Source organism: Odontomachus brunneus, unplaced genomic scaffold, assembly GCF_010583005.1.
Source record: "Odontomachus brunneus isolate Ranch 3 - 2012 unplaced genomic scaffold, Obru_v1 Obru_scaffold_052, whole genome shotgun sequence".
Taxonomy (NCBI): Eukaryota; Metazoa; Arthropoda; class Insecta; order Hymenoptera; family Formicidae; genus Odontomachus; species Odontomachus brunneus.
This window is the reverse complement of record NW_022639502.1, coordinates 1440284-1462523: the sequence shown is the minus strand read 5'-3', so window position 1 is coordinate 1462523 and position 22240 is coordinate 1440284. Positions and strand designations below refer to the sequence as shown.

General features: G+C 43.8%; 1 protein-coding gene across 1 annotated transcript in view; it reads left to right on the top strand.

Moving 5' to 3' along the window:
* Positions 1-22240, top strand: part of LOC116845448 (protein single-minded-like) — a 245266-nt gene that overhangs the window by 144068 nt on the left and 78958 nt on the right. The gene's annotated exons all lie outside the window — the stretch shown is intronic.

Genomic DNA, 22240 nt, shown 5'->3' with positions numbered 1-22240 from the left:
AAAATGAGCGAGATCAAGAGAGAGGGTATCCTTCCGTGCAGTCGCGCGGCGCTCTCAGTATTATTAGCCGGCGCTAGGCGTTCATGGACCGCGCGAGATAGGCGCCTTATTGGGTGGCACACGAAAGTGAGTAAAATAATATACACGTAGAATGCGCGCGAGGTATCCGCACGTGGTAAAAGGTGTGAGCGAGAGGGAGAAAGAGAGAGAGAGAGAGAGAGAGAGAGAGAGAGAGAGAGAGAGAGAGAGTGGTAAGGAAAGAGGAAGGCAGGGAGGCAGAGGGTGACGATAGAGGAGGGTCGCGATTTTATCAGGACATTTCATTGAACCCGCGGCGCGCCGCTCGCCCGGCGGAAACAAGCTCGGCGATGGCGCGGGCACGGGCGCGGGCGCAGCGCACCGCACCGCACCGGCGGCAGCGGCACGCCAATCAGCATTAGCAGAAATGTATTCATGCCACGAAATCATTTAATGCCCCTAATGAAATGCGCTGGTAATTACGGAGTGCGCCGGGAGTCATTCATATTGCATGAGAGCTCCGGAGCGACCACGGCGGCAGCGGCGGCGATGGCGATGGTGGTGGTGGTGGTGTTGGTATTGGTGGTGGTGGTGGTGGTGATGGTGGTGGTGGTGGTGGCGGCGACGGCGGTGGTGGCGACGGCCACCGCGAGGTGATGCATGCCGCTCGCGCGCTGTCGTTACATTGAAACACATGTTGCGAATTTCTAATGACGTCGACGGCGCGCGCGAAAGATGTCGCGAATTATTCTTCGCCGTAGCTCTAATCGAAAGCTAGGCATTAGCAGCAGCAGCATCGACAGCGACAGCGGCGAAGGGCCGAATTGCTGTTGCTGATGCTTGATTACGTGTTAAGAATGCGTGTGCGATGTTTAAATCGCGTCGAGCCACCTGAGAGTCAACCTGAGAGCTGGACTAGCTCGATTTGCGGCGATCTCGTCGGCGATCGGCCGGCCGACTGGTTGCTATCGCGTGTGGCTAACTTGTGTTAACCGTGTAAGTAGCAGCGGCATTAATTGAAACGGAGGCGATAATGATATATCGTCGATTGTGAAGATACCGGAGGGAGATCGATACCGTAGCGCGATCTCGCAGGAATATCGTCTGGTTACCTCGTTTGTTTACTTGAGCTCTTAGCATTTTTAGCTCGTTTTGATTCGATATGAGTACTGATTGTTACAAAGAGTAATCGGTGAATATTAAAACTGATCGGTTTGGTAATCTGTATAGTGCGCTTATCTCTAATGTTTTCAGGAGGAAACGATAATGGAGTGAAAATTACAATACTTCTGTATTGTAGTCCTTAACTTTCTTGGAGTGAAAAGTGACACTATTTGCCTTCGAGACAATAGTATTGCTCAAAACCACAAGAATGAATGTTTCATTCGAGATTAAAGTAGATTTTGAGGTCATGTAAACGGATGTTTCAATCGATCGGAGTGAATATGTGAATCCTCCAGCGGTGAAATGCGTCAGATTTATTCTTTAATTTCGGGCAAAAATATTCACTCAACGATTCAAAATGCAGAATTTACTTTATAGGGTAAGAAACAACTCGAAAAGTAACTCGGCTGTTACTCTACTTTCCGAGTGAAATTTCACTCCAAGAAATTTAGGGAGCAGGAATTCGTCATTACGAGATTCCTAAATGAGTCTCGATTAGGTCGCAACACCTAATAATACATTTAATGCGACTTTGAGGGATTACGCGACCTTAGCGCTTCAACGGCGGTAGCCGGTCAAAGGGTTAAAGACTGTCATTAATATCAATCGAGGATCTCGATTGATCTCTCGGACTAAGCCGCGAGAGTGTGCGATAGGCATCTCGCCTTGATCCCGAGGAACGATTTATAGATCTCACCGCCACGGCCCCGTCTAGCTCGGCCGGTGGAGAACCGCCGGTTAAAAATGGGTTCGACCCCTGTCATTGGGACTATATTTCTCGGGAATTCCCCTTTCCGTATCCGTCCGACACGTGGCACCGCGTGCTCAGCTGACTTCACCGCAGTCCCGTAATTTACCGTTCGCTGGAAACTTATAAGACCTATCCGAGTTCTAGCTCTAGTCTCAGAACTGGTCTATCCGTTTATCGAAGAGAAGGAAAGAGAGGGAGCGGGAGAGAGAGAGAAAGAGAGAGAGAGAGAGAGTTGCCCCTCGCAGGACTCGCCCCTAAAAGGATTTACCCCGTGCCAAGCGAAGAAATCACGTATATGGATATGTGTGTGTGTGTGTATAGGGAACTGATAACAAAATAATAGATATATATTCGTAAAATAGTTTCGATTCAACCTCTGAATTAACATAGCACGAGCTCCATTTCTTAGAGTAATTAAATTATTATAAAAATTTCTTAAGTTAAATATGTATTTCGATTAAAGATCGTGTAATATATTTTTTGTATATTCTTCTGAAAAAGAAAACAACGTTTCGGAATAAAAATATTAATGCAGATTAAGCGCGACTTCCTTAATGAATCGTTACCTTAAATTCAAACAAGAAATTCTCACCTTTGTGTAGAAATGTCTTGGAATTTTTAATATCGCAATTTCCCGATATTTGAGAGTACTAGTCAGGAGTCTGGGAATGAGAAATGTTCAAATTTAGAAATTAAAAGAGAATAGTTAGAAATAATATAAAAATACTACGCGCAACGCGCGATACCGCCGACGCACGAGTAACGGTCCGCCATGAAGCATCGTGTGGCGAATTTATCGGAGGAATCGCAATAATATCCTGGAAACGCCGGCTGATATGTTTATTCGCTGACGCAGACGAGATCGATTTTCACGGACGAAGCTCATTCCCGAAGTTTACGATTAGAGAACAATTGACTGGTAGAGTTAACCTGGGACGAGGGCCGGGGGTGAACTTTCTCGGTGGCAGACTTTATCGATCTCCCGTGGCCTCAAACGACCACCCTGGTACCTTCTTCTTCCTTCTGCGCCGACGATAAACCTAGTGGCGTGTTCGCAGTACTTTTCTTCTTACCTTCGGCTCTTCTTGAATCTACGACCGGAATCCCCCTCTCGATTCTTTCTACTGCTGTTTTTTATCGTTATATTTACCGATAGCGTAAATGTTAATATCGAGCGTATTATTACACACTCAACTCTCTCTCTCTCTCTCTCTCCCTCTCTGTCTTACACTCTCACACTCCTGCCCCTAAATACAGCCTGATGTGCCGAGACGCGAGCGGAAGAGAAAGGAGCCATTTTTATCCTTTCTATTCTGCGACTGGTCGTGTGCATAAGGCTGGGCAGTTTCCTACGTGTAATTTTCCGCGTTCTTCTTATTAAACGAACAATGTGTCGGCGTATCAAGGAACTATTCATCCGTCAGTCCATCCATTACACGACGAAAGCCCACACATGCGTTTGCCAGACACTCGCTATTACATCGCTAGACGTACTACCTCGAAATCATATGACGCATTCATTCGATGTAAGTGGAACGGCCGAGATTCCGCGAAAAAGCCGGGCGTACCTCGACTCAAAACGTGATGCCTCCCCTCGAAGAATCGTGCTAGTTGACTTTGTTGATACTTCCGGAAGATGAAGAGACTCTTTTATCGCGATCGTGGTGACTTTCACGATTAGCGCATATTTCATTCGTGCGAATTAAAATATAGCCGCCTTAACATATTTGTAAGAGAGATGATGTAAGAGAGACGCGTTTTTTGACACACAGCGATAGTACGTTTTATTCTAAAAAAATCGACATTCTTCAAGAGAATTCTTGGAGAGTCCCACGTAGTACGCTCTGCTGTGTTTTCCGTAGGATGAACCCTCTCGCCTGTTCTCTTCAGGCACAGCCGTGAACGGCGCGCGATACCAAGATAACCCGAAGAGCCGGGCCGAGCTGCTCGGAGAAGCGTCCAAGGAAAATCGATACATCGGGAGGAGGTACGATTACGCGAGTGACTCAGGCGGTTTCCGGTGGACGCCATGATGGATTTAAGTACTTCCGCTCGGAGGCGCGTGCGCCGCCCTGTCCTGTGCGGAATTGTCGAGGTTGCTCGCTCTCCCATTCTCTCGCCCTTCCTCTCTTTCTCTCTCTCTCTCTCTCTTTCTCCCTTTCGCACCGTCCGTACGCGCAGAGATCAGGCCGATGTAAGTGCGATATTAGAGAGTGAATGTGCCCCACAGAGAAAGAGAGAATGAGAAGTAGGCGAGGGAAGGTGAGAGAGGCGGTGAGGGGCGCAGTAGACGCAGGATGCGGTAAAGAGAGGTCATCTGCATAATGACGAGGCCGAGTTTGTCGATGCCGCCGTTTATTCTCCGTAGATGCATCGTTATGCATCTATTTCGGGATCTACCGCGAATCGACAGAAAGTGATTTCCACACGGTGATCGTCCCGAATTCTTTCTCTCTCTTTCTCTCTCTTTCATCGCCGTCCAACTAGAGACACTGGGCGACCCATCAATTTTGTTCGGCTATAAGTAAAAGAACGTTTCATTCCACTCAAACCTGCGAAATTATGCAGCAAGAAATAATTGCTTCAATAAATTGCGATTGAATCGTATCGATCGAGGACAAAGGAATCGGTGATTCCTCATCGTTGATTAATCTCTCATCGACGAAAATTGACAAGGCAGCGGGGAGTGAGGAAAGGGGTGACTTCTCGGCGAGTCCGCGTATAGCGTTTCGCCCGAATTCCCCCGTCGGAATGTCAGTTTTTACGCGCTGATGGACGGACGATCACGCGAAACAGGAGGAGGAAGCGAGGCGGCGTCAAACTTGTAAATCGATGCTCGCCTTAGACCGCTGCCCGCTCTACCCCTCCCGAAAAACCAACGCCGGTACGGCGGGCTCGAATTTCCGAATCTCGATAAGAGTACCACGAATTGCGAAAGATTCCGCGGGCATTCGCGAGGCGGGCAGGTAGAGAGCGAGGGAGAGCGAGGGAGAGAGATATAGAGAGGAGGGATAGGAGCAGAGGTGCGCAGGACGAAGTCGTCTTATTGCCACTCTCGGCGAATCTAACACCGATAATCCGGCGTGCCTGTGGCTCAACGGGTAGTTAAGGCAAGCGAGATATCTCGCAACATCGCTAAGTAGAGACTGGGAGACCGAAGGGAGCGAGTATAACATTGTGTCGCGGTAAACTTCGGCGCAATTTGCGAGAGAAACTTTCGCAATTATTCCCCCCTCTCTCTCTCTCTCTCTCTCTCTCTCTCTGTCTCCGCGAGCTTTAAGAGTATCGTGGAACAAATCGAAAAGACAACACATGTATTTTGCACATGCAATCGGTATGTTTTTACACGAAAACAGTGCTATTGAATTAATAGAATTGGTCGGCAGCGACAGTTGGAATAAATCTTCCTAAATCTTCTTGATTTACATCAGCAATATTGTTGAAACTCGAGTTAATACTCGAGTTATTTAAATCAATATATAATACATTGTTTTAATAACTCTGGTATTGGTTATGGGTCAAGAAGATTTATTTCAACTGTGCACTAGATCAGTATGTGTCGTTGCAATCGGATATCGTAAAGGATAAATATGTGGCGGATGCACGCAAATCGAGTGAATAACTTGTTTGAAGTATTCAAAGGTGTGATTTAGCGAGGTCTTTATAGTTGAATCTTATATTTTTGATTGTCTTAAATTCATCTTTGTAGCCAATGAAACAATCTATGCAGCAACTGAAGATAAACTTGGACAACGATCTTAAATGGAAGATTTGGCTGTGAGAATGCTCCCTAGAGATTTATTTTTAATCGCGTGTCTCTTTCCAAGATAGCTAACACCATTAATCGGTGAATATATCTAGAGTCTTGTTACGACTCGCCATAATATTCGCAATTGGCGATTACCTAACTACGGTGTTTCCCCGTGACTGAAACTTCATGCGTTGAGCGACACGATGTAATCGCAGCTCTCGACACGTAGAAAAGGAGCAAGTGCGTTTCCTACTTTCCTACTTCATAATAACTGAGCGTCCGACGATGAATGACGTTGCCAATGGCGCCTAAGACGGCTTCAGGGTGGTCCGCGCGATGTTATTTTACACCTTCTCTCCGAGCAAGATTATTTCACGACGTTATAACAACAGTACATCGAGTCGCGCTTTTGCTCGTACGACTTTTACGCTTTGTTCCCGATCATACTGCATAAATTTGCATATTAGCATTTCAACACTTGACACAATTTTTTCTTTTAGTAGTTTATTAATTTAGTAATTTATTAATCATCGATATTTAATTGTCGCGAAAAATATCGCGTTGAAGAGAAGAAGAAAAGTTCTCTCTCATAATTATTATTTTCCAGAAAAATTGATTTCTTTTAGAATGAAAACCACAAACAATCAAGGAAGCTCGTCTGTTCTGTGTGTAGATAAGGATTTATATATTTGAGCAGAATTTATCCAATTTATTCTTCAACTGCTATATACATATACGAAAATTATAGGATTCATAACGGTTTAATTATGCGCCTCTTTTCTAAGATACTTAACTCCAGTCAGTAATTAGTCAGTGGATACAATTAAAGTTCTGTTACAACACTCGTCATATCATTCGCAATTGGCGATTATCTAACTATGATGTTGCCCCGTAACTGAAACTTGCGTTAATCTCGAGATGTTACGTGGAAATCGCGAAAGGCATCGTTTGTGTAGAACGGCGAATTGCATAGCGAAGGGAACGAGATACAACGTTCACCTCGAGACGGCCGAGTCTCCAGGCGGGGATCAAAATCCCCGATGGCTCCGCGGACTCCGAAAGTCAGAATCTCGCCGAAATACATCACGCGGAGTCTCCCTGCCGGCCGCCGGATCGTAAGAAGGAGGCGACGTGGTTAGACGAGGAGTCGCGCGAGGAGAGTCCGGATGCGGACGACACCTACGACGACGGGGTGGTCCAAGAGATGCGGAGGAACGCGATGTTACCTTACACCTTCCTCGCCTCGCGCCGTCGGCGCGATATATACGCGCCACCAATACGCATCAACTGCGCGAGACGCCGTCGTAAATACGTGGCCAAAGACATAGGGGCTCGTTATTATGATGCTAATGAGCGGTCCAGCCGCGGTGGGATCCACGCTCTCGAGGAACCACCGTGCGCCTCGACGCGCCGACGCTCGAGCGATTCGCGAATCCGCCACGGCACTCGCGTCCTCGCACCTCGCATCACTCGCTGCAAGACGATCGCGCCAGCTGAATAACCCTGCACTGAGAAAAATCCGATCAGTATTCGGACTTAAAAAGTTATTTAAGTCCGAAAAAAATTAACAAACGGATATTCCGTTCAAGCAACATACTCGATCGGTTTTGGGACAACACATACGACTAAGTCGACTTCATATTTGTTTATTTTTTATTGGATCTAAGAAATAATATCTAATAACATGCTCACAATCTAAAACATAATGTTACACAATCTAAAAAATAAAATCTAATAATATATTTACTATAAATAAGTCTCTATATAATAACATACTTAATTCATACTAATATAAAATATTTTTCAAATAAGAAAATATACTTTTCTCCTTAAAACCTTAATTTCTCATGAAAGCAACTATTTCTTCTACTTTGTTTCTTTCAACGCAACAACTCGCATATCCGAATCTGTGCGTTCAAAAGCGGTCGAAACTACCGGGGGACGATGATTTATAATGTTTTTCGGTCAATGTTTACGTGAATACGTGCTACATAGAGAGAAAAAATATTTAAGAAATGAAAAATATTTATTCGGAAAGTATCAATAATAAACATATTAATTTAAATCTAAATTCTTTTATTTTAGTAGGAAAGGTATATTTTCTTATCTAAAAAATATTTTATATTAGTATTATATAAGTCAAATATGTATTATTATAGAGATTTATTTATATAGTAAATATTATTAGATTTAATTTCTTAAATTGTGTGGCATTAGTAAACATGTTATTAGATATTTCTCAGATATTCTTTCTCCCAGAGTCGCTTCTTTCTCGAGAGCCCGAGTGGCAAATAAAGATTTCGTTGAGGCGAAATTAGCCTAACGAGGAGCGAATGCGTGGCTAAGATTCAGATAAGAATGAGAGAACAATACGGCGAAGATAAGGGTTACGATCGTCTGTTCCTTAACATTGTCGGCATAGCTGAGAGACGCACTCTCGACGTTTTAATCTCTCCGAACAGGACATAATACGCTATTATTAAATTCATTATGTTTTCTCTTCCTCTTCGGAGATATGCGCGCGATATTAGTCGTCATTAAAATCGTAATAACGATAGAACATCTGTTACGCTTATTTTATGGCTACAGCCTGACGCGCGTCTTCCTTCCTGATGCGATAAGTGTAAATACTAGTTTAGCCACGAATTTAACATCTTAATTGGGGTAGTTCTCGGAATGCGCGGAATATACATCACCGCCGAATCGAGCACAATGGTAATTGCACGGAACGAGCCTCGCTTAATTGTTGCATCGCGTTACGATGTCCGACGATAGCGACGTTGTTTTTGGCCGCGCCGTCTTATAAATAACGCAGCTTTATCGCGCGTTATTTTTCTCGATTAACCCGGCGGATTATCGTACGCTTAGATTGCGCGCGCGCTATCTAAACGGCGTGTCACCCTCTCCAGCGCGATCCGCGCTGGGATCACACCTCTCACAGCGGACTTCACGCTCCGAGAAGATTTACGAATTGGCCGCCTCGCCGCGTTATTTACGGCGAAACCAAACACCGAGCACGCATTCGACATCGGACACCATAAGTGGATTAGCCGTGGCCGCGCGATCTCTCGAGCGGCCGGCTCTCGCCGATCTCGCTGGCCCGAGAAACGCAAATCAGCCGATTTGCCGGCGCGATCTCGAGAGCAATCGAGAGCAAGGGCAGTCGTCGTAAATACGCGTTCGCGAACTCGCGCCGCGGTGATTTGCTTAAACTTTTCGCTTAACCAGCGGGATGTTTTGCCCGCCATTAATAATAATCTTATTTAGTGCAATAAATAGCTTTTTCGACATGCAAAACATATTAGTTGTCACTCAACTTATTACTGTTGGGACATGTCTCAAGAATCAATGACATCAATATCCTGGCTCTATCTCTTTGGCGCTGAACCCAAAACTCTTAATTTTCTTGCTAAAACCACATTATATATTAACATATTGAATGAAATAAAAATAAAAAATCACTTTCAAGAAACAAAATTTGCAGTGAAAGGGTTAACGAGATTCAAGCAACCGGTATTACTTGGTTTTCGCCGAGTATTCGGCTCACGTCAGTTCTTCTCACTCCAGAAAAGTATATTCTGAGTGAGTGGAGATACTTGAATATCGGTCGGTTATACAAAGTTGCCGGGGTATCGGCTGTAAAATTAATACATCTTTAGATAAGCGGAGCGAGCAGCGAGTTGTATCAGAGGGCAAAGCCGGACTCCTTCCGTCAGCTTTCTCGTGCGCGATTAAACGGTGTTACAAGATCTCATATCGATATTCTCGATGGATTCGAAACGCAACGCTCGCTCATTAAACGAGCGAGCTTCTTTTCGCGGTGCTGCAGTAACAGCAGCGGCATCGATGCAGGCAACAGCTGCTACTGCTGCTGTTGCTGCTCCTGCTGCTGCTGCTGTTACTGCGTCAATGCGTTCAGCTGTTGACTCGGGCGCAAACCTCGCGGTGTCCATTACCCGTTATTAGTCGCGTAGATATGCGACCATGTTGGTAGTCAAAAGTAATTACAATCCGCGTCGCTTAATTATAGTTTTCACTGAGACAGCGGGCGTTTTAATCTGCCGACAAATCTGCTGGCTCGGAATTGCCGTATCGAATTTTAACGGATACACATGCGGCAACGTCGGGCGAAATGTTGATGAAATTCATAAGTCTGTCCCTCTCTCTTTCTTCCTTTTTTTTCTATATTCTTCTTTTTCTCTTCTTTTAAGATTACGGACGATTATTATTTCTACAAGAGAGAGGTGACGCGATAATGCTATTCTTGCGCGGTAAGGCTGTTTATTGTAGCAATTTATAATGAACGCCGCTTCCGTCTTGATGAACACCGCCGAGGCGGGGCGACGTCGAGAGAGGATCATACTTAACAAGGTGGAGGCGCGAGGGAAGATATAACTCATTCGCAAATGTATTTAATTTATTTATTTTCAGCGCTATGTGTACTCGTGCGCGCGCGTTATCGTTGCGCATTCTTTTTTATCGTGATTACACGCTTTGTTTCCTGTTTGCCGCAACGTTGTGCTCTATCCCCATGAGGCCTGACAACTAGCTCTTTCTCTGTCGGACTTGAGTTTGTTGCTCGAGTAACATCAAGATGGAAACTTTATTTCTATTTTCCATGTTATGATTCGAAATTAGAAATTACGCTATTTCATTACGCTACTTGAAAAAATGATAGAAAAAGCAACTTAAATGAAATACTTCCGCGGAATAATTTATTTAGACGTTAGGTAAGATAAGATATTTATGTAGTCTCACTACATAGATATTTATGTAGTCTCACTCTCTGTCTCTCTCTCTCTTTTATTATTCTCCCGGCGAAACTAATAATACAATGCGCATGATTCGTTACTCGACGCAATCCTCGAAGAACGCGTTACTTGAGATTTGTAACGTTGCGTTTTGTGTCGCGAATGAAACAAACGTCCAGATCCTTGACGAGCGCTACGCGATATTGTCGTTCTGTCGTCATTATGCAAGATTACATCGCGCGCACGCGCGCACATTAGGCAGCGAGGAGGGAGCGGAGGAAGAAAAAATTCCGGCGGGGACGCATTAATTAATGAAATTTTGAGTTTGAGTGATACCGCGGGACTCCCGAGCTTCCGGGCTCTGCTGGCTAATTACGGCCCGATTTAGTCTGGCGATAAGTCGCAACCCCTAGCCGCGCGCACGAATAACTACGGACGACCATAAGCCTAAGGGCAACACGAGGAATAACGATTACCCTGCGCGAATCTCGCTCCTCGAAGCCCCCGTAACATGGACTATGCAAAGGTAAGCAATCTGTCCTGCTCTCTTTCTCTCTCTCTCTTTTTCTTTCTTATTTTCGTGGCGCGAGCGAGGCGTGTGAAAAATCCCGACTCGAACTTTTGGTTCCATGTCAATCCTACGAATTCCGTCGAACTTGGAGGATCTTGTACAAACTGTTGTTCTATCGTTCTACATAAATGATTATTTAGTTAATATCTCTGTGTTAAGTCGTTTTTGAGGTGAACTTGAGGAATCATTTTATATTTCATTTTATCTAAATATTCAGAATTATTTAATATATACTCGAACATCTCTCAGTATCTAAATAATTAGTAATTCTGAAAACGAATTTCAGAGTTCGGAGAATTAATTTCATTCTGAATTTCAAATAATTCTAAAAACAAATTTCAGAATTCTGAGAATTAATTTCATTCTAAATTTCAAATAATTCTGAAGATGAATTTCAGTATTATCCAATATCTGTTTATCTTAGTATCTCAATGTCGGAATTATTTAATATCTGGTTACACCTGGAATTATTCAATACTTGATTATCCTCAGATTAAAATTAGATAATTATTTAATATCTGATTATTTCGATATATCTGATTATTTACGGACGACGCGGCCGCATAAGGCGACACGGGAGAAAAGCGCGAGCACGGCCAAATTTGTTTATTTTGCGCTGCAAGCGTTTTCTCTATTTAACGGAAACATCTGCCGAAGTTGCAGATGGTTACAAAGCACTTAAGCATTCACCTTCGTTTCGGTCATTTCGAGCCGAGGGCGTTCCGCCGCGTCGTCGAGCCGCGGTTTCGCTGCTTAATAAAGCCGTGATATAGTTTATATCCCGTCGTAAATAACAATTAGCTCGTGCTCTGTAAAAATGGTCCATAACCCGCCTCCTTTATATGACGAACAAACTAACCGCGAGATTAATACGCCTCGCCTCTCGTTTCACTGTACATGACGAAACAATAATCGCTGCCGAAATGCAATGACGACGCGCGCCGTTCAATTTGACGTCGCGAGGGCGAGGCCACGATAATCGCCCTCCTCCTCCCCCCTCTCCCTCTCCTGACGTCAGTCCGGTAAATTATCCGGATCTAATCTCATTAGGACGCGAACGCGCGGCACTTGGGTGAATCGTAAATCGCGGAAACGCGTCGTCGCACCTTCCTCGACGCTTCTCCTCGCGGCAACCTTACGTGTACATTCCGGTCGCGGAGTAATAGGTTTTCATAAATACGGTCTCTCGCGATTAATTGTGAATTTAGCACCTTCGTTAAGCCGGCTCGCGCGGCGTTAGGCGTATACATACACGACGCCTCAGGAAAAAAGGAAGAGAAAAAAAAATAAAGAGAAGACGGCGCGATATTAATTGGTATGAGCGAGAAATTTACGAGAACGCGGCGGTATTCGCGATCGCGTAATTAACTACAAAGTCATACCGAGACCCCGGCCGGCTGACCCGCTGAATTATCGGCACTACTTGTTAATGTCAGTGGGTGGTTCGGCGACCTTTTTTACGTTTATTTGCATTTCCATACGACCGCGCGAGTGCGCTGCAGAGAGGGAGAGAGAACGAGTGGCTTCGTTTATGCTCGCGAACCGCGGGTTATCGCAAATGACAGAATAGAAAAACGAAAATTGCGGTTATATGGCGGCCCCGGGGCTAATTTGAATTCGGAGGCCTCCGAGCTTCTTTCCCTCTCTTTTTCTCTTCCTCTCCCTCTCTCTCTCTCACTCTCTCTCTCTCTCTCTCTCTCTCTCTCTCATTCGTTCACTCTCTCTTTCACCGTGTATGGGCGAACACGCAAGCTTCAAGCGGCGGCCCGGGGCAAGTAAAAAGTACGAAACTAATTAAATTACAAATTTAATTCGCGGCATATAATTAAATAAAACTTCGTCCGTCGTGCATACGAATCGATCCTCGGGATTCACGCTCATCGTCGGCGTGCCGTTGATGTTTCGCGTCAGCGGAAAGTCGCCCGCTGACGCGAATACACCAAGTATGGTCGGTATCAAAGTGGGCTATCGACGCGAAAAACGAGGATCCCGCGGACCGATTGCGCGTCGATAATGCTGCAAGCTTGATTAATCAAGACAGCGCGCGCACTCGGTTAGCCTCGGCTCGCCGAAGTTGTACGGCCCTTCCGTGAATTATGAGACGCGTAAGGGAAAAAGCATGACAAACGACGGGAGAAACTTCTCTATGTAATTTCTTTTAACGCGACGCGCGCGTTTTAGCGTGCTACTCTCATGACGCAACGCAATCGATGCGATTATCACGGACTTTTCCTCCCTTTCCTTTTCCTCCCTGCGATTTCGGCAATTGTTATTATTCGTTGTTGTTATTTGACGACTACGAAGTGAAATCGAGCGCGATGCCAAAATTCGCGCGAGGATATCGCGAGAAAATCCCTGCTCCGGGCGTTCCTCGTGGACGTCGGTTCGCAGGAGAAGCAAGCACGGCCGCGTGAAGCAGCCTCGTTGAACCTCGGCGAGGGTGATCCATGGCGGTGCGTCCGCGCGCGCGCGCTGGAACATGGAAACACGCCGGCCGTGGACAAACGAGCCGTGCTAACGCATACCCACCTTCCGTATTTTGTCAGGCTCGTTTGCGGCCTGAACGGTCCGGGATACTTGAGTTAGCTGAAAAATTATGGCGATCCATTCTAGTTAGACGCACGAAGTAAGACCGGGACTACGGGCTCTCTGGACAGAGGAAGGGAGCGGGGTTGGTGGGGCAGTGGGGGAGGGTGGGGAAGGTCGAGAGAGAAGCCGGCAGATTCCCGCAGGCACGTCCGACTCGCGGGACATCAATGATCCATGACTCCCCTCGCCGGTCGGGGCTAAATGATTTCATCCGACGAGCGTGGTACCGCTTGCACTGCGTCCTGCCGAAATCCCAGTAGGAAAATTCAAGCCGAGACAAAAGCCTCGAGACCGTCGCAATATTGAAAGGGGGTGTACCAATGTGGTCGTTGGCAAGATGCGGACATCATTAATGGCTGGCTGCATTCGAAGCGAATCAATTCGGAAAGCGGTTCCAACTAGAGCCCGGTCGTGAGGAACAGTCGTGCGAAATTTACTTTTATTTCACGAGACAAACAGAGACTTTCAGACTCGTTTAAGAAATCCAACAATTACTGTGGACCATATATATATCAACTCTGCCATCTACGAAATAAACAGTTTGAAATTCTCTGTGTGCTACATGAAAGAAATATATTATAGAATATTATAGTATAATTTTCACTATAAAATTCTCCAGTATACACATAAATTATTCTGTACACTGATGACATTCTTACAACCAATTACGGATTGCTGTATGCTCTGAAATCGCGTTAGAACAATTTATAAAAAGAACCTTCCCATACTTGCGAGATTAAGTCTCCGGAAAATTTCATAAAATCGCGAAGATAAATCATCGGAGGGCACGGACACGAGCCGACTGAAATTTTTCATCGGCTACGAAGAGCAAATGAACTCGGAAGCCGCGATCATTGCTGGATCTTCTCCGGGAGGTCACGCAAAGTCCCCGGAGGGGACGATATATCCCCTAACGACCGTATGCAACCTTGCCGGCTGACTCGGTGGAGATAGATAGGTGGTGAACGCAGGACGCGCAGAGCTCGGAACGTAAGTCCAGAATATCCCTCGGTGTTTTGCAACCCTCCTTCGGCGCGAACCCGCTCAGCGAAGAACACAGCGGCGTATACACCACCGTTACGTTCGTGTACGTTGACTCGATTGGAACTGGACGCGTCGGCGCGTACATACGCTCGTACTGATTTTATCGAATTTAATTAGCGGATGAACAGCAGACGATGACCGTAACCCCGAGCTGTACACGACGACGTGTGCAAAAGCCACAAGAGAGAGAAAGAGAGAGGGAGGGGGAAGAGAGAAAGCTCTTTTAAAGTGAACTAATAAATATGCTTCTAATTAAAATAATAAAAGCAACATTTTACCGGTAATCAGTGATTATTCACTGATTTTCAGTGAAAACTTCCACTTTACTGCTTCATCCTGATTTTCATCAGGGAAAGATGAAAGAAAGTCGTCTGAACATTCAGCTATGTTAACCCTAGAACAAAATTTGCCCGGACCAACTTACTAAACCGAAAACATGTTTTGTTTTTCCATTATAACTTCTTTTATATCTTCATTCAATTGCAAAAATATTAACAGATTCACGCTTCTTGATGTTTCCTACATCGATTTAAAAAAGCTTAAATTTGTTAAATAATTTTAACAAAATCGACATAGCTAAGATACGAACCATTCTAAATTTCTTTAGCCGAGATTCCAACCGAAATATTTTAAATCTGTGCTAAATTAGTCAAAGATGGTTCGAATCTCGACCAAACCGAGAGAAATCCGGCAATTTTAATTAAAATTTTAACAAAATCGGCATAGCTGAGACACGAACTATTCTATATTTCTTTAGCCGAGATTTCAACCGAAATATTTAAAATCTGTGCTAAATTAGTCAAAAATGTTTCGAATCTCAGCCAAACAGAGAAATTATTTGTATAAATAATTTTTTTCAACTTTTTACGTGTTTTGTTTAAACATTTTATTATTTATATAAATAATTTTACACATTTGACTTCATATTCATAATCAGCAAACCAAAAACGCCTATATCTTGTATTCAATTTTATTTCTTATGCATTTTTGTTGTACTTGTTGATGATAGGAGTGAAAACATTAAAAAGCTATAAACTGTCCGTGAAACTCAAAGTGGGCCAAAATAAAAAAATATGACTTAAATATTTTTTGTACTTCTACAGTTGTGCTAAATTAGGAAGAAATCGGATTGTACGTTTTGGGTAGGTTTACTTGTTAGAAGTTGTGAGCAAATAAAAAACGCGCTGGGTAAAATTTACCCATGTTTAGGATTCTAGGGTTAAAACTCGGTTGAAATAACTAAAAGCAATTGACTAAGTGGAAATCTTCTGCACTGAGAAGAAAATGTTTGGTATTTGTAACTATAATCATAGAGGAATAATTACTATAAATTATGGTGTCAAAAGAACTTTTTTATTAAATTCTACTATGATGTTAGTATAAAAACGTTATACGCATATTACTACTACCACTTTCATGTTAGAACAACCAGAACGTATGGTTTGTGTGTGAGTCCAAAAATAATTGTACTTTTGATTAGATGAATCATTTTTTTCTCTCAGTGTATAGAAATCTCTCTGTTCCTACAATCGAGTTTTTCATCTGGTTTTTAGAAACACGGACAGTTCAATTACACTAACGGCACTGTTTTGTGCAAGCCGGTAACGACGAGCCGGCTCAATTCGCGCGAACCAGACGAGTCCGCTCGGCAATCGTAAAACGAAGAAGAAACACCCAAAAGCTCGTATCTCCGTCCGTCGGGGCACACCTGCCCGATTTAGAGCGACGGCTACGACAGGAACGCGGCCGGGCGCTAATGGCGGCACAGATTAATCTTGCAAATTTAATGCCGCAGCGCGCGCAGTCTCTAACGACGCCTCGTCGTTCTCTCCACCTCGAGCCGCGAATCGTCGCGCATCGCAGAACCGTCCGTTAGTCCGTTTGTCGGCCGGACGTGTGTGAGCAACTCGCGAGAAAGCGAAAGAGACCCGCCCTGTTCGGGCCGGCTCGGGCCGAAAATTTAATTCGGTTATGAAACTCATTAGGTAATGCAGAAAACCCACACGAGAGGCACGCCGGTGATAAATGACGGTGTCGTGTCGCCGGGTAGTATATGCCGCGGTTAGCTTGGCCGACAGCTGAGCCCCGTGTCGTAGGATATACGCGTGTATGGGGAGCCTAGATAGGGAAAGAGGGCGAGAGAAAGACAGAGAGAGAGAGAGAGAACCCCACGGCGGAATGCATTAATACAATTTGCCGTGCTATATCTATGGCTGTACGCGCTAATTATAATGTGATTTGCCCTTCGGAGGAATGCCGCGTATGAAAAATACGCCGCGCTACCGGCACGGCGAGCTCCGGCCGGGATCCCGAGAACGCGAGATGGAGACATTTCGAAGTTAACTCGCGGTTGTCCTTATTGCACAGCGGAAGCTATTAGATTACACGGGACGAAAATCTTGCTCGTCGTACTGCACATCCTGCGTTCTCCAGAACGAGAGTCGTTTTTACCTTCCGCTAGTTACGAGTCTTTGTAGAACAAAAATAGAGATTTCATATTGAACGTTTTATTAATTACAAGGAAACTGCATCATTTTTAAGAAACGGCTCTGTATCATTTTTTACAATCCTAAACGGAAAAAATAATTTGCTGTAGCAACAAACTAATTTACTACATCCGGACAGTTAAATATAATTCGCTGTATTAGCTAATTTTCTTTGTTGCAGGAACCTGTTTTCTCGCTATGATAACAAGAAAATCTGCTCCTACAGCAAGAAAAGTGGCTAACGTAGCAAATTTGCTGCAGATGGACAATTAAACATAATTTATTGCTTCAGCTACCTTTTTGTTATAGGAGCAGATTTTCTTGTTATGATAGCAAGGAAATTGCAGCAAAGAAAAAATGACTAATACAGTAAATTATGTTTAGTTACCCATATGTAGCAAATCTTTTTTTTCCGTGTACTGTTTGTGTAACTGAATTTTTCTGTTACTTGCAAACCAGTTGAAAAACTCGGTAGTGGAAAGATTCCTGTATGAGGTTTCTACTCAGCCAATTGATCTCAAGCGAATTTTTTAACGCAGCTGCATGTTCAGACGAATGTTTACGGTCATAGAGACATAATTTTTCGTCTGTTGTCCGTTCACCCGAGTTGAAATTCTCTTTCTGTGCGTCCCGTATGTTCGGTATGTACAATCGCTGCGTAATTAATGCGTGCGAATGCGGAATCATCGACGAGCGGTCGTCGGTGCCGCGCGCAGGACTGTGTCAAGGTGATAGCCGAGAATCATAATCTGGGAGCGGAAGTGCGACGCATAATAATGCAGGCGTACACACCGTCGTCGTCGTCGTCATTGTCGTCGTCGTGTCATCGTCATCGCCGCGGTCGATGTTGTACATGCGCCACTGTACGGACGGCGTAGCATTTTTTCTTCTTACGAGGAGGAGGTTCGCGCGGATTTCTCATGGGTTCAGGGTCAGATGCATCTCATGATGATTAGATAATATCCGTAATTATTGTCAGCGAGGAACGCGCGTACGTTGTCGTTGACTATCTGCGGTTTCAAACGGACAAAATTGATAATTATCGAAGGGAAAAGAAGAATAAAAAAGAAGTCGAGATACAATGAGACGAGACGAGTTTGGAATTAGCTGACGGAAAATCGCGCGAAAATCTGCGCGTTAAGATAATTGCACACGTGGAAAAATAACTCCGTTGGTGTAATTGAATTTTCTGTTACTTGGGTACCAGATGACAAATTCAGTTATAGAAACAGAAAGATTTCTACAGCAGGTTCCTGTTCAGCCAATTGCTCTGGGACCCGTAGTGGTGATAGTTTTCATCTGTCTCATGTGAGATACTCAGACTTTTATGCAGAATCAGATCCAAGTTTTCTCACTTGAATTATAACATGTGTGACATATTTGTATCTGTAAATTTTAGTTGAAAAATTCATCCAACTCTGGATTCGTATCTGAAGTCTATATTAAGTTCTTACTTGAAATTTGTCTCACATAAGATACTCAGGTCTGAACTTCAAGTTATATCAGAGTTGAAGCATGTGATATTTGTGGCTTATATCTGTAATTACAATTTAACTGAAAAATTCATATCTATAAATCCAGATCTGAATATCTCACCTGAAACAAGTTTCAAGTAACGACTATTAATATCTGACCCGAGTATCTCATCTGAGACAAGTTTCAATAATAGGGGCCTATCAATACGGGCTTCAGTTATCTCAGACGAGTTTTAATGCGACTGAATATTCAGACGAGTGTTTTCAGCCACGGTAACAGAAATATCGTTTCTGAAATGAACTGAAACTCTTTTGTTTTTTTGTGTGTGAGAGATGTCAAACGAAATTTTCTGTTGTCGGTCGAGTCGTTTTTCTTCTTTTCGTTTTTTTAGATGATTTGTGAAATCAATCGAATCTCGAAACTTATTACAGCGTGTGTACGCCAGCGCGGAATTCGCATGATCTGGCGAATCTTGCGTATGCGCGCACGGCGATTAATACGCTAAATAAATCGTAGATTATATCGGGGAAAATAGCGTATTTTTACGGTGGACTCCCCGTCGCTGGGAACTGGTCTCGGCCGTGGAAGGCTCGTCGAAGTCAACGGGAGACATCAAGCGTAATTACGCGTGCATACGTCGCGCACTTTTTGACGTCGCGACACCCGAGTTGATCCACGAGAGGCTGGCGCGTGAGTTGTATTAGCGTTAGAGCGAATTACCTTGCGTGTGTAACGCGTGATCGTGATAATTAGCTCGACGACGTATATCTGCCGTCGCAGAATTGCGCGAAGAAAACGATGTTCGATTTATGAGCCGCGCGCGGCAATCACGTTTTTTTCGCGGTGGAATATATATAAGATGAAACCACTCATCACGATGTCACGGATATTCCTGACGAGATTGATTTACATTTAAATAAGTATAATTAATTTAATTATCAGCAGGTAGATTCTTTTCACATCGTCGACACGTTTATCTTTATTGATACTTAAAAAGCTGCTATTCCTGACAGAGAAAATTTTTTCTAGTAGATCAATATTTAACATAAAGGACAATTAGAGTTCAGGTTGATTAGTGCTATTAAAGCTATTAAAAAATAGTGACCCAATCTCACAAAGAGACAAAATTTATTACTTATCATTAGTAATGATAAGTAATAAATTTCGTCTCTTTGTGAGATTGGATCACTATTTTTTAATAGTTTTAATAGCACTAATCAACCTGTGCTTGAACTCTAACTGTCCTTTATGTTAAATATTGATGCACTCAGGAAGAGTTTTTAGTTTTATTAGTTTTTCTAGTAGTATTCGTATTCTATTCGATTTTCCACATAATCAGTACGTCGCAATGAGCAGATTTTGATTGAGAATATTTTTTTCCCTTTTCGTGAACGTTTCTTGACAATTCTCTAAAATATCTTTCTCGTGACCGACAATTAGGCCCGTGTCCCAGATTTAAATTGCTGCAAACGTATAAATTAAGGTACAGAAAGAAATATTTGTCTCTTTCTCTCCCTCTCTCACTCTTTCACTCTCTTTCACACACACATACACACACATATACACATATTAAACCTTCATCGACTGAAATTGCAGTAAACGAACGTTTTACGTGACTCGAGAGAAGAACTCCTATGAGACTGTTCCTGTCATTAAAAAGGTAGATCGGCACTCATAATAAAACGGAATAATTAGTGCAGAGTCGAACAAGAAGAATTCCGCTGCATGATGTAACCTAATGATTCGGCGATGACTCACTATTAGCGAGTTAATTAGTGATGGGTACAAATTGTGCCGTGTTGCGCGCGCGTATATATGTACACACATATTCGCAAAACTCGGCACACATATGCAACTATTCTGTGAACACATTGTGTCCCATAACGTGTAATCTGTCATAATTGCATTCGCTACGTACTCCGCGTTATATGTTACCGTAATGGCGAATACCAGGCCAAAAGTGTCATCAAGGAGAATTTATTTTTAATGCTATGTATTCTCCGATTTGTTATCGGCCGTTCTCAGTCGATTTTACTAAAAGTCCGTAGTATATATAAAATAAATTATAATTTTTTAATAAAATTTTCTCTGAAAAGAACGTTTTGGAATGTAACTCACGTATACACAGAGAAAATGTTGAAGTAAAAATTACAAAAAAATTTTAGTAATATTCTGATCTATACAGATTTACATAATTGAAATGTTATATTTGTTTTATTTTTTACTACAAAATTCTTGTAATTACTTGAATGGTTTTTATATCGTATATTAAATCAAACTTGCTATATTTCTATAGCAATTTAATTACAAGTTCAGTATAGCCCAGCTTTACTAAGAACATTGAAAGAAATATCAAGAAGAAATATAATTTTAATGCAATTTTTACCATAAAATTTGCTCCGTGTACAAGTTGTCTTTATAAAATTTGATAACGCAGTCACGTAGTAATAATCGCGCCAAGATACCCACAATTAAGGATACTGTCGCTTTGCATGCAAACTGCTTAAGACAATAACCATATTCTCCTTTTCTCTTCTTATTTGTATCGCGCAAATCTCAGTGTTCAGGTACATATAATTTTTTTACACGGCCCGATTGCGTATCGGCGTAGGTTGGTTGAACGACACGTTCGTCGATTCCTCAGAAAGATTGACCGGCTGTTGAGGGACCGGAGGGAGATGGAGGAGGAGGAGGAGGCGGAGGAGGTTGCACGGGGCGAAAACAAAAATAAATTTCCACATACGTATGCTTTATTGGTGCTCCCGTCTGAGGATAACAGTCTAGCGCGGCAGAGGGTCCGTTTCGTTGCGTAATGAGAGATTTTATCGCGGTTACAGGGATAGGGCGGGGCCACCGCGCTCATGCATTATCACCCCGCTTCTGTCTGACGGATTACTTTATATACGGTCACCCGTGTGTACACATACACGCCGGTGCGGTCATAGCTGTGTGCGCGACGTCGAGCACTAAAGAGCGCCTGCGAAAACTGCTCTGCTGCCCGCCGCCGTTGCCGTCGTCGCCGTCGCCGCCGGTCTCGATAAAAACTCCCGGTGTGTCTGACTGTTCGTCCTCCTCCTCCCGAGCCGGGTATCAGATTATAAGCTGAAATTTGCGCAGAGGAGGAAAAAAAGGGGTGCCGCGTGTGTGTGGAAGCGCGCGCCGATGGCGCTTTTAATTCGCGCGCTGGGCTCGCTTCTGCAAAGTGACGTGCGGCTTCTCCCTGTTAGTTGTCTGGCCGGTACCGATACCATTTCGATCGTCACATACGGGTATCGTTCTTCGCTATTTTGTCCTTTTTGATCTCGGATAATGTGTGGAACGTTCCGGAGTCGCGAACTCGATTTACGATAATGGGAAAACGGGGACACCGATTCCTCCCTTTCTTTCTTTTCTCGCTGTGATAAGAATAGAGACCAGTTTCCATTCGTCCTCCAAGAGTCCCCCAAATTCCCCGAGCGGTCGGACACACGTCCAGGCATCGACAAGTGGGTGTACACGCGCGGTGCGCGGTGTATCGTGTGGCTCGGGTAATACCTGTAATCATCCCCGTGTGGCTATATTGCGCGGTGGACAGCTTCGGCGGGCGAAGAGGGACGAAAAACATAGAGAGAGAGAGAGAGAGAGAGAGAGAGAGAGAGA